This window comes from Gossypium hirsutum, chromosome D07 (genome assembly GCF_007990345.1).
Source record: "Gossypium hirsutum isolate 1008001.06 chromosome D07, Gossypium_hirsutum_v2.1, whole genome shotgun sequence".
Lineage (NCBI taxonomy): Eukaryota > Viridiplantae > Streptophyta > Magnoliopsida > Malvales > Malvaceae > Gossypium > Gossypium hirsutum.
Genome location: NC_053443.1, coordinates 36,717,230 through 36,729,917, shown reverse-complemented (window position 1 = coordinate 36,729,917; position 12,688 = coordinate 36,717,230). Strand labels below are relative to the sequence as shown.

Sequence of the window (12,688 nt, the reverse complement as noted above, 5' to 3'; positions counted from 1 at the left end):
ATAATTTCAAACTAAAAACGACTACGATTTAGATGATGCAAAACACATTGAAAGTAAAACGAAAATTGGTGAAAGACTTGAACCAACACTTGAAGCGGTTCCTACAAATCTGCAACTCCTTCAAGTATAACGGAGTATGAGACGATGCTCTGTGTCTTCGGTTATTCCCATTCTCATTGTGCGATAACGCGATTGATTGGTTAGAATCATTAGAACCAAGTTCCATCACCACATTGAATGATCTAGCAAAAAACATTTCTCCATAAATTTTTCCTAATTAGTCATACCATTCCGTAGGCGAGAAATCGCCAACATTAAACACCATGAAGGTGAGTCCTTGTACAAGGCGTGAGAACGTTTCAAGACTATGCTAAGGAAGTGCCCACACCATGGACTGCAAGTGTGGATCAAAATACAATTTTTTATAATGGTGTGGACAAACACATCAATTGCAGCTTAGACGGAGCATCCGACAAATCTTTCATGTTCCACACGTACGAACGAGCCTACAAAATCATTGAAGACATTGTCATGAACCCGTACATGTGGCCCAATGACTGATTTATGTACAAATCGAAACCTCCAATGTTGAAAGCAGTGAATGAATATAATGATGATGATCGATTCCAATAAATTCTTGAAAAGCTTAACCATTTGGAGACGTCTGTCAAGCCGACGAAGGTGGAGCCACATTCTGAAAACCAACCGGGAGGGGCGAGTTACATAGTTAATAGGGGTAGAGATCCCTATTCAAATACCTATAATCCTTGTTGGAGGGATTATCCGAACCTTAACTAGGGAGGTAATCAATGAGGTGCAAACCAAGCACAAACCCGACAAAACCCTCCTTATCAAACTATACCAATTCAACAATGAACCACGAGGAACAACTATGCTGTATATGGTCAAATATTTGATCAATTAGAGGGGGAGATGCAAACAATGAAGATGGACATTCGACAAGTCCAAGAGACATGCAGGCGACTCGAATCACGAATAGATAGCCTCTGTGACCAAATGAGTCAATTGATGACAATGTTTCAAAAACAAATGGTCAACATCTCTCTAGTAATATGGAGAACAACCCTCAGAGAGATGGGAAGGGGCATGTCAGGGCGATCGCATTGTGATTGGGCAAGGCATTGAAGCCATCAACCACACCCATCCATGAAGATGAGGAGCTTCCCAAAAAGGTCGACAAACCCATGTAGGAGTAGGAAGAAGCCAAACACCATGAGCAAATCGAGGAGGTAATTAAATCAGTGTCTGAGCCAGTTATGTCAAACTCGAGCACAACGAAGGTACCATTCTCGACAAGATTGGAGGACAAATAAAATAGGGACGAGGTAGATTTTAGAAATTTTCTTAATTTGTTTAAATCCCTCAATGTCAATTTACTATTATTAGAATTGATCGAGAAAATCTCTAAATATGCCAAGTATTCAAAGAAAATTGTAAAACAACATAAGAAAATGAAAAAGGGCAAGCACATTAACATTTATGCCTCATGTAGCGTGCTAATTGCGAAGAAGATACCCCCGAAGTTAAAAGATACAAGTAGCTTTACAATCCAAACAGAGATAGGGGATTGATATTTTAGCAAAGCCTTTTGCGATTTAGGGGATATCATAAAGTTGATGCCCTATCAATCTATAAGAAAATCAGACTCGGGGATCTAAAAAATCTCGATAATACTACAACTTGCCGATAGATCCATGGTGCACCCAAAATGTGTACTCGAGGATGTGTTGGTCAAGGTACGGGGATTCATAATCCCTATTAACTTTGTAGTCCTTGACTTTGAGGAAGATCGAGAAATCTCTATTCTATTAGGTAGGCCATTTCTGGCCACTCCTAAATCGACAATTAATCTCAAGCAGAACGAGTTAATCATAAAAATCGGTGAAGAAATAGAAGTGTTCAAATGCGTCTGTGATTCCTAAGGTGAAGGATTAGCTAGGGAGGAGTGTTACGCCTTACTTAATTTAAACCTTAATAGCCTCGATTGAGGGTATCCCTTTAATTGTGTTGGTGCAGGAAACTAGATTACGAAAAAAATGGATAAATGGTGAGATCTCAGAAGGAGTGGAATCAATATGAAGAGTAACGATGGTCGAGAGTGACGAATGAAGTTGATGGTAAAGTTCAAGGAAATGCCTTCGGTAGCATGACATAGATTATTAACCATCGAACTTAATTAATTTGTAAATATTATATACTCATTTTTTTTGAATTATTAGATTTAGAAATTATACTTTTTATTTTGTGCTAGAATTAGTAGGAAATAGGTTTCTGAGTACAACGAAGAAGCTATACGTTAGTAGGGTGAATGAATGAGCAACTGATGACCTTTTACAAGTCATGGAGGGGGCCAAATCTAAGCGATGTCACCACATAAAAATGCCATAGCGAGACACACCTTGGATGGATGTTAGAACATAGGAAAAATTAGTTTCGTATCGCGCCATCCCTCTCTATGGCGTGACACACAAGCCATTTTCAAATACTTTCTAACTTTGATTTGACGTGATCTTCAAAGATATTCCCCAAGTTCACATGGCAAGTCAAGGCCTAGAATGCCTTTATATAATATCCTTATCAACAACCAACACCTTTGAAGCCAACAACCTCAAATATTCGCTCAAGTATAGTCGTCTTCCCCTCCCAAGCATAGAATAAATTAGTTATTTACGAAATAACACTAAATGGCAGCAAGGCGGAGTACAGAAGAAAACTCTGAGCCATTCAAACCAAACATGAAGACATTACAAGTAAGAAGTATCGTCGCACAACCAAAGAAGCATATATTGGAAGAAAAAATTGTGAAAATACAACAATACTTGGAATATCAAATGGCATTCAATCAATAACGTGGGAAATCGACAACCCAAACAACGAAGAAATATGAGATTAAAGATTTCCAATGGCCACAACCACCTCCAAGTGGAAACTTCTCAAAGAATGTCAAGCCCACAAATCAAGTGCAAGATATCAATAAGAACGAAGATCAAACTACATCAAGGGAGGGTGACATTTGAGCACATCTTGAATGTATGATGCAAGGTATTGCCTACATCAGGCCAATTGCGAAACACTATGCTTAAATGTATGGCATACAAACACCTCCGTGGATGGCACTATACCCGCAACCATTCAAACCACAACTACAAAAAGGAATGCAACAAACCAAATGAGGAGTGCAGTTAAGAGGTCAACATTGAAAGATAGGCATACCACCATGCAAAACAATATTACTCGAGATACTGACTTGGTGGAATCGACAACAAGGTAGCAAAACAAGCAGACATTGATACTGATGAACAACAATAAGGGCAATCAGGCAAAGGAAAAGAAAAGGAGAATTTGGAAGCTAGTAAAGGAGTCAGAATCTGAATCCGACTAATTCTGAACATTTTTATTTTTATATTTGAGACTTTGTACTCTAATTTTATTTGGGATGGTTTTTAGTTGTTTATTTAGTTTTAATTAGCTAGTATTTAGTATTTTCTTTATATATTTGTGTGTTTCTAATTTTTCTTTGTAGGAACCTCACAATTTTTGAGGGCACAACAATATAGAGCTAAAACCGAAAGAGGGGAACAGTTCCACTAATTGTATTGCAACAATCACGCCAATCGGGTAACCTCTTTTCTTTATATTTTTTATTGCACATTAGGGACAATGTGCCGAATAAAGTGTGCGGGTGACTTCAAAAATTTTCTAATTTTTTTTGTTATGTTACTTTGTTTTCATTCTTTCATTTTTAATTTTTAATTGCATGTTTTCTATGTGCTTGAGCTTGTAGAAATACAAGTGATTCATTATGAGCATATACCTAGGTTGTTTATTTAAATTGTAAATTTAGCCTAAAATTGAATAATTTATGTTGTTTATAGATAGACTAATTAGTTCATTTTATTAAGCTGTAAATACGAAAAAAGGTTAAATATACCAATTGATAAAGGTATATACGAACATGTAATTATATTTGCAAAAGTATGGGATGTTCGAATTAAAAAGAAATACTCGGTAAAGTCCATGATTATTGAAATGATGCAGTATGACTGGAACGACGGAAATGTGCAAGTGTACACAATCGCAACAAGTAATAAAGTGACAAGTAAATGTCGAGTTATCGTACCCACAGGGACTGTGAAAATAATTATTTATGAATGCTATTTAAAACACTTTGGTGAAGAAATATATTTTGTTTGAAGAGGGTGATTAAAAAACTAAGATTTTAAGCTGAGTGAACTAAATAAATAAATCTCAAATGCATGATTTCAAACTACGATTTTAATCAAGATGACATAATTGTGTTAGATTAATTACATTTCTTAACTTAGAATTATTAAACTCTTGTTTATATTGTTGCGAATAAGTTCACGACAACTCAGTAATTTGATAACTTATGAACATACTCACCTACCAAAATCCATTTATCTCTTGACTATATCCCTATGTCAATTCAACCGATTAAACAAATCTTAATAGGCAAATATGTTATTGCACATACTTACTTATTAAATCAAAATAATCTCTTGTGCATATCCCTATGTCAATTCAAACAATTAACTCGATTTAATAAGCACATAAAAGACTATGTGAGGAAACAACGTATCCTTACCTTGAAACAGTTTAATCATAATAATCTTGCATGTTATGCAAGACAAATGTATTTTTGGATACCGTTGCTAATCTAACCCTCAGCTACCTTAGATGATTAAACATGCACTAATTAAGTACTGTGTCCATTAATTACAATTTCAATCCGTTTAAATAATTAATTCATTAGTTACCTAACAATTGTAATGTAAGAATAACTTAGTCATGATTTTACTTAATCAAGCATCTTACCGAGGCCTATAACAACATAAACACAATTTCAATAATTTTAACAAACAAAAATGCAATCAATCTAACGCGAATTAAATTCAAGCTAGATTGTAATGGCCCAAATTTAAGATTATTGGAACAGTGGTTTCGGGACCACAAATCCGATGAGGAAAATTTTATTTTTCTTATATTTTTACGGTCTATGATTTCACAAAATGATTTCGTGAAAATTTCGTTCGAAAATTTCGACGTTTGGGTACTCAATTTAGTAAAAAGGACTAAATTGTAAAAAGTACGAAAGTTGAGTTCTACATGTTAGAGGTGTCCAATTGTTATGAAACTTTAAATTGAAGGTCCTTATATGGTAATTAGACCATTGGTAACTTGGTAGACAAAAATGAACATGAAATAGGTGAAATAGAAAATTTTTAAGTTAGGGGCAATTTGGTAATCTAGTAATAAAAAGAATTAAAAGGGAAAAAGATGGAAAAAATCACCATCTTCTTCATTAGGACGAAATCAGCAAGGGGGGAGCCATAGTTAGGGTTTTCAAGCTTCCAAGCTCCATAGTAAGTGATCCCAAGCCCCGTTTTTAATGTTCTTTACGTTTTTGAGATCCCGGTAGCTTAATTTAGCTTATTCTAGCAATAATTTAACCTAGGGTTTATATTTGGAAAAATACCCATAGGTGAAAAGTGTTTATTTTGAGGTTTTATGATAGAATATGAATCTAGAAATTATGTTAAACAACTTTTTCTAAGCGATTTTAAGTGAAAACGAGTAAAACGACATAATCGGTAAAAATACCTAATGTTCTTAAGTACATGTTAGAGTGGGAATTTGATGTTGCCATAGAAGGGAAAAATGTTCAGCATGTCATAAAACATAAGAATAAGGGATGAAGTTTAATTTCCGAGCCTTGGGGCAAAAATGTAATTATGCAAAAGTTTAGGGGCAAAATCATAATTTTAAAAAAGTTAGAGTCGAGGGCTGTTTTGATAAATGTGAGTATTAAACGAGTTAAATTTGCTATTTTAGATCAAGAAGAACGAAACTCGAGGTTAGACAAAGGAAAGAATAAAATTGAAGACTAAGTTGGTGAATTGGGCTATATTGGTACCGAGGTAAGTTTACGGTAAATAAATACAATATTTTAATAATTATTATTCATGTTGTTATTTTCCAGCAATTATATATTTATTTCATGAATTTATTTGATGATGACTCAAGCATGAAATGATAGAGAATTAAAATTTAAAAGTCCCGTTGATACATAAGGATGATACTGGATACGAATGTCATGACATTTGGGTAAAGAGGTATCATGTAAGACCATGTCTGGGACATGACATTGGCACCGAGATGAGATGTCCCATGTAAGACCATGTTTGGGACATGACATTGGCACCGAGATGATAGGTCCCCTGTAAGACCATGTCAGGGACATGGCATGGGCACCGAGATGAGAGGACACATATAAGACCATGTCTGGGACATGGCATGGGCACTGACATGAGTACATCCCATGTAAGACCATGTCTGGGACATGGCTTTGGCATGTTATGATCAGAAGATACCCGAGTATCCTTATTATTCCAATGTGGTTCAACGGGCTAGTAAACAAATTAGGTACATGAAAGTTCAGTTAAAGATAAGAAATGGCAAGCTCAGGTGAGTTATAGGAGTTAAGAATTTATTATATTAACATTTGATGTTCAACGATGCAGCAAGAGAAGAGTAAGTTATGAACATAAGTATATTAAGTAATCAAGCAAGAGAACTAGTATGAGATTAACTAAAGAGTAAAATAGAGATATAGACACTTGAGTTTAATTATTTGTGTTAAATATTGTTATTTATTTTCTAGTAAACTTACTAAGCTTTATGCTTACGTCTTTTATTTCTCTTTCTCTTATAATATTGCAAGGCTACTTCAAGGATCCTAAAGAAGTCGGAGATCGTCCACACTATCAAGAAAAACTACTCGGTATTTTATGATGAAACATGTTTGAGTTATGGCATGTATAGGGATTTAGTTATTTTGTATGCTTGTAATTATGATTTTGCTAAAGAATGAGGTGTAAGTATTTTATGTTGAATGGTTATTAAAATGGTTAAGTATGAAAGTGTTTGTGGTTATAAGAGTCTAAGTGATATATTATGCATGGAAATCATGAAAGGGGTAAAATTTTGCAAAGAAACAGAATTCAGGCAGCACAGTGACGTGACTTTGAAAAATCACCTAGGATGGTATAAAATGAATTAGAGGGTGAATGATATATGGAAATAAATCTTGTTGAGTCTATTTTCATGTAAAAATAACGGTGTAACAAAAGTAGTTTTATATTTTAATTTATGTGAATTTTGGTGAGACAGAGTCAGAACAGTTTTTGGTGTCCCCTATTTTGAGTTTAGAAAATCATTAAACATTGTAAAAAAATAGTTATAAGTTTTAGTTTATATGTATAGATTCCTTATTGAGTCTATTTTCTGTAAAAACAAGTAATAACTTCATATGAAAATCCTACAGCGAGAAAACTTATGTTTGGTGACAAGAGGGTAGGACAAGCAGGTGGTGAAACAGGGGAGACTTTAACTAATAAACTGTACTAATTGGCTAAACCAAAAATTCTAAAAAAATTATGGTAAGTATAAATATGAGTCTAGTTTTAGGTAAAATTTACGGAATTAAATTTCGAGTTCCGTAGCTCGAGTGATACTTAATTTTGTAACTGTTGCGCCATTGGACAGGTTTGCTATAAATAGTGAAATAAATTTTCAAACTAAGTTTTTATACTCCGAATTAGTAAGATAAGCTAAGTAATGTCTCGTGCTCGATTCCGACAATGGTATCGGGTAAGGGGTGTTACAATTTTGGTATCAGAGCAGGTTTAGTCGGTTTTCGGAAATATGCATTATGAATAAAAGTCTACCTATACATGTCATACTTATATATTTTGATAGTGTGACGACTCCTGACGATTTTAAAATGTTTTCTTTTATAGTTATGGATCCTGAACGAGCTAGTGCTGATGAAGTAGAGAGTAATGCGCCTGCTTTCGCAGAAGGGATGGCGCCACTAGATGTTAATGTTAGTGAAAGACCTGCATCAGTTAGACAGGGAGGAGGAGCTAGAGAAGCCTTCTTCCAAGCCATGAATGATTGGTTTACTGAGTTCGTTCGTACGAATCCGGTTGTAAGACCTCCACCCCCTCAAGATTCACAGGTTCCCCATGTAGCTTCCCCAGCTGCAGGTATAGTCATCAGGGAGAGACCACCTGTTGATAAGATTAGGAAGCAAGGGGCTGAAGAATTTTGGGCTACGAAAGATGATGATGCAGAAAAAGCAGAATTCTGGCTTGAGAATACTATCAGGGTTTTTGAAGAATTATCTTGTACACCGGAAGAATGTATGAAGTGTGTGGTCTCACTTCTCAGAGATTCAGCTTACCATTGGTGGAAGACCCTCGTGTCAGTAGTACCGAGTGAGAGGGTGACCTGGGATTTCTTTCAGGAGGAGTTCCGAAAGAAGTACATCAGCCAGAGATTTATAGATCAGAAAATGAAGGAGTTTCTTGAGCTAAAACAAGGTAAGATGTCCGTGACTGAGTATGAACGCGAATTTGTCAGACTTAGTAAGTATGCCCGGGAATTTGTATCCACCGAAGCCAACATGTGCAAGAGATTTGAAGATGGGCTTAATGATGATATCCGACTATCAGTGGGTGTATTGGAAATCAGAGAGTTTGTTGTTCTGGTAGAAAGAGCTTGTAAAGTAGAAGACTTGTTAAAAGAAAAAGAGAAGAGCAAAGCTGAAGCCGGAACGCAGGATACAAAGAAGAGGCAAATGAGTAAATCATTTCAGTCTACGTCTAAGAGATCTAGGGAGCTCTCTAGCGGATCACATTTTCCAGATAGATATTCTGGCCGAAGCAGAAGTAGAAGATTCGAGGGTTTTAGAGCTCAAACCACTACAATTGCAAGTACAGGCAGTACTCGACCTCCTAGGCCGGAATGTCCTCAATGTGGGAGACGCCACCCATGAGAGTGTAGAGCAGGTGAAAATGTTTGTTTTAGATGTGGAGCACCAGATCACTTTGTTCGGGATTGTCCTGAAACAATAAAAAGGGAAGAAATAATGAGTGCAAGATCAGGAAATGCTCCTACCAGAGGTAGACCGCAGAGAAACCCAGGACTGGGAGTGAGTAGTAGGGGTGCATCCAGAGATTCAGCAGCTAGATCTGATGTTAGAGCACCCGCGAGAACATATGCTATTCGAGCTTGTGAAGAGGCGTCCTCTCCTGATGTAATTGCGGGTACAGTTTCTCTCTATAATACTACTGTTATTGTATTAATTGATCCTGGCTCTACACATTCATACATATGCACAAAATTAGCATTTGTTAAAAATTTATCTGTTGAACCTACTGAATTTGTGGTTAAAGTCTCAAACCCCCTGGGCCAGTTTGTGATGGTGGATAAAGTTTGTAAAAATTGTCCACTGATGGTAAAAGATATTTGCTTCCCGGTTGACTTGATGTTATTGCCTTTTGATTAGTTTGATGTAATATTGGGCATGGATTGGTTAACTCAGCATGATGCAGTAGTAAACTGTAAATAGAAATATGTTGTGTTGAAGTGCCAGAATGGAGAATTACTTCGGGTTAAATCTAATCAGACAGAGGGATTATCCGATATGATTTCAGTTATGACTGCTCAGAGGTGTGTCAGAAAAGGGTATGATGTTTATTTGGCGTATGTGTTGGATATTAAGGTATCTGAGTCAAAGATACAGGCAGTGCCAGTTGTATGTGAATTTTCTGATGTGTTTCCAGAGGAGTTACCAGGGTTGCCCCGGAAAGAGAAGTGGAATTTTCCATAGATCTGATTTTGGGAACTGCCCCAATTTCCATAGCTTCGTATCGTATGGCTCCTACAGAATTAAAAGAGTTAAAGGCACAGTTACAGGAACTTGTTGACAGAGGTTTTGTTCGTCTGAGTCATTCACCTTGGGGTGCTCCGATTCTGTTTGTGAAAAAGAAAGACGAGTCTTTGAGATTGTGTATTGACTATCGGCAGCTCAATAAGGTAACTATAAAGAATAAGTATCCGTTTCCTCAAATTGATGACTTATTTGATTAGCTGAAAGGTGCCACAGTATTTTCGAAGATTGATCTCCGATCGGGTTATTATCAGTTACGGGTAAAAGAGTCAGATGTGCCAAAGACAGCTTTCAGAACCAGGTATGGGCATTATGAGTTTCTGGTTATGCCGTTTGGGTTGACTAATGCACCTGTAGTATTCATGGATTTGATGAACCGGATATTCAGACCATATTTGGATAGGTTTGTAGTAGTTTTCATTGATGATATTTTAGTCTATTCTCGAGATGAAAATGATCATGCAGAACATTTGAGAATAGTGTTGCAAATTCTGCGTGAAAAGAAGCTTTATGCTAAATTCAGTAAATGTGAATTTTGGCTTCGAGAGGTAGGTTTTCTTGGGCATATTGTATCTGCAGAAGGCATCAGGGTAGATCCGAGTAAAATTTTAGCCATTGTCAATTGGAGTCCACCGAAGAATGTATCTGAAGTTAGAAGTTTCTTGGGATTAGCTGTATATTTTTGGAGATTTGTACAGGGGTTTTCTATAATAGCTTCTCCGATGACCTGTTTATTACAGAAAGATGTTAAATTTGAATGGACAGAAAAATGTCAACAAAGTTTTGACCGATTGAAGAAATTGTTGACGGAAGCACCTGTGTTGGTACAGCCTAAATCGGGTAAGAAATTTATTATTTATAGTGATGGATCATTAAATGGTTTGGGTTGTGTCTTGATGCAAGAAGATAAAGTAATAGCCTATGCTTCAAGACAACTTAAGCCACATGAAAGAAATTACCTGATACATGATCTCGAATTAGCTGCTATTGTATTCACATTGAAAATATGGCGGCATTATTTATATGGTGAGAAATGTCATATTTATACTGATCATAAAAGTTTGAAGTATTTGATGACTCAGAAGGATTTGAATATGAGACAACGCAGATGGCTTGAATTGATAAAGGATTATGATTTGGTTATTGATTACCATCCGGGTAAGGCTAATGTTGCTGCTGATGCTTTGAGCCGAAAATCTCTGTTTGCTTTACGAGCTATGAATACCCGGTTGTCACTGGCTGATGATGGTTCAATCATAGCTGAAATGAGAGCGAAATCGATATTTTGTCAACAAATTTGTGAAGCTCAGAGAAATGATGAGAAGTTACAGGCTAAACGGGTACATTGTGAATCCGGTAATGATTCAGAATTTCAGACTGGGGCTGATGGTTGTTTATTATTCAAAGGCAGAGTATGTGTACCGAAGAATTCCGAGCTTATACAGAAGATTCTACACGAGGCCCACAGCAGTACTATGTCTGTACATCCGGGGAGTAATAAAATGTATAATGACTTGAAAAAGATCTATTGGTGGCCAGGTATGAAACGTGATATCTCTGAATTTGTATCAAAGTGTTTGGTATGTCAACAGGTTAAAGCTGAAAATCAAGTGCCTTCGGGGTTACTTCAACCAATCACTATACCGGAATGGAAATGGGAAAGAGTCACTATGGATTTTGTATCTGGGTTACCGATGTCTCCAAAGAAGAAAGATGCCATTTGGGTAATTGTCGATCGATTGACAAAGTCCGCGCACTTTATTCCGGTATGTATGGATTATTCTTTAGATAAATTGGCTGAATTGTATATATCTGAGATTGTTAGACTACATGGAGTGCCAGTCTCCATTATATCAGATAGAGATCCCCGATTTACGTCTCGTTTCTGGGACAAATTGCAAGAAGCTTTGGGTACTCAGTTGCATTTTAGTACTGCATTTCATCCTCAGACAGATGGTCAATATGAGCGTGTAATTCAGGTATTGGAAGATATGCTCCGATGTTGTGTATTAGAGTTTCAAGGTAATTGGGAAAGGTATCTACCTTTGATTGAATTTGCTTACAATAACAGTTATCAGTCTAGTATTAAAATGGCTCCATATGAAGCTTTGTATGGTATAAAATGTAGAACACCATTATATTGGACAGAGCTAAGTGAAAAGAAGATACACAGGGTTGATTTGATCCGGGAAGCAGAAGAAAAAGTAAGGTTGATTCAGGATAGTCTAAAAGCAGCTTCCGATCGTCAGAAGTCATATGCCGATCTTAAATGAAAAGAGATTGAATTTCAGGTGGGTGATAAAGTATTCTTAAAAGTGTCTCCTTGGAAGAAAGTTCTTCGGTTCGGTCGAAAGGGTAAATTGAGTCCAAGATTTATCGGACCATATGAAATCATAGAAAGAATTGGACCGGTTGCTTATCGATTGGCTTTACCACCAGAACTCGATAGAATTCATAATGTTTTTCATGTATCTATGCTTCGACGGTATCGATCAGATCCTTCACATGTTATTACTCCGACAGAAGTGGAGATTCAACCCGATATGACTTATAGTGAAGAACCGGTTAAGATATTAGCACGAGAAACAAAGGAGCTTAGAAACAAAAAGGTAAATCTAGTGAAAGTGTTATGGAAAAAGCACGAGATTGAGGAAACAACATGGGAACCGGAAGAGACAATGAGGAAACAATACCTAAATCTCTTTACTGGTAAGATTTTCGAGGACGAAAATCCAAAAAGGGGGGAGAGTTGTAATGGCCCAAATTTAAAATTATTGGAACAGTGGTTTCGGGAACACAAATCCGATGAGGAAAATTTTATTTTTCTTATATTTTTATGGTCTATGATTTCACAAAATGATTTCGTGAAAATTTTGTTCGAAAATTTCGACGTTTGGGCACTCAATTTAG

At 36.4% G+C, this 12,688-nt stretch overlaps 1 non-coding gene across 1 annotated transcript; it reads right to left on the bottom strand.

The window, feature by feature from the left end:
- Positions 1-288: 288 nt before the first annotated feature.
- On the bottom strand, positions 289-396 carry LOC121219699 (small nucleolar RNA R71). The gene has a single exon (XR_005916590.1). It is a non-coding gene; the product is annotated as a small nucleolar RNA R71 (small nucleolar RNA).
- Between the last annotated feature and the right edge of the window lie 12,292 nt (positions 397-12,688).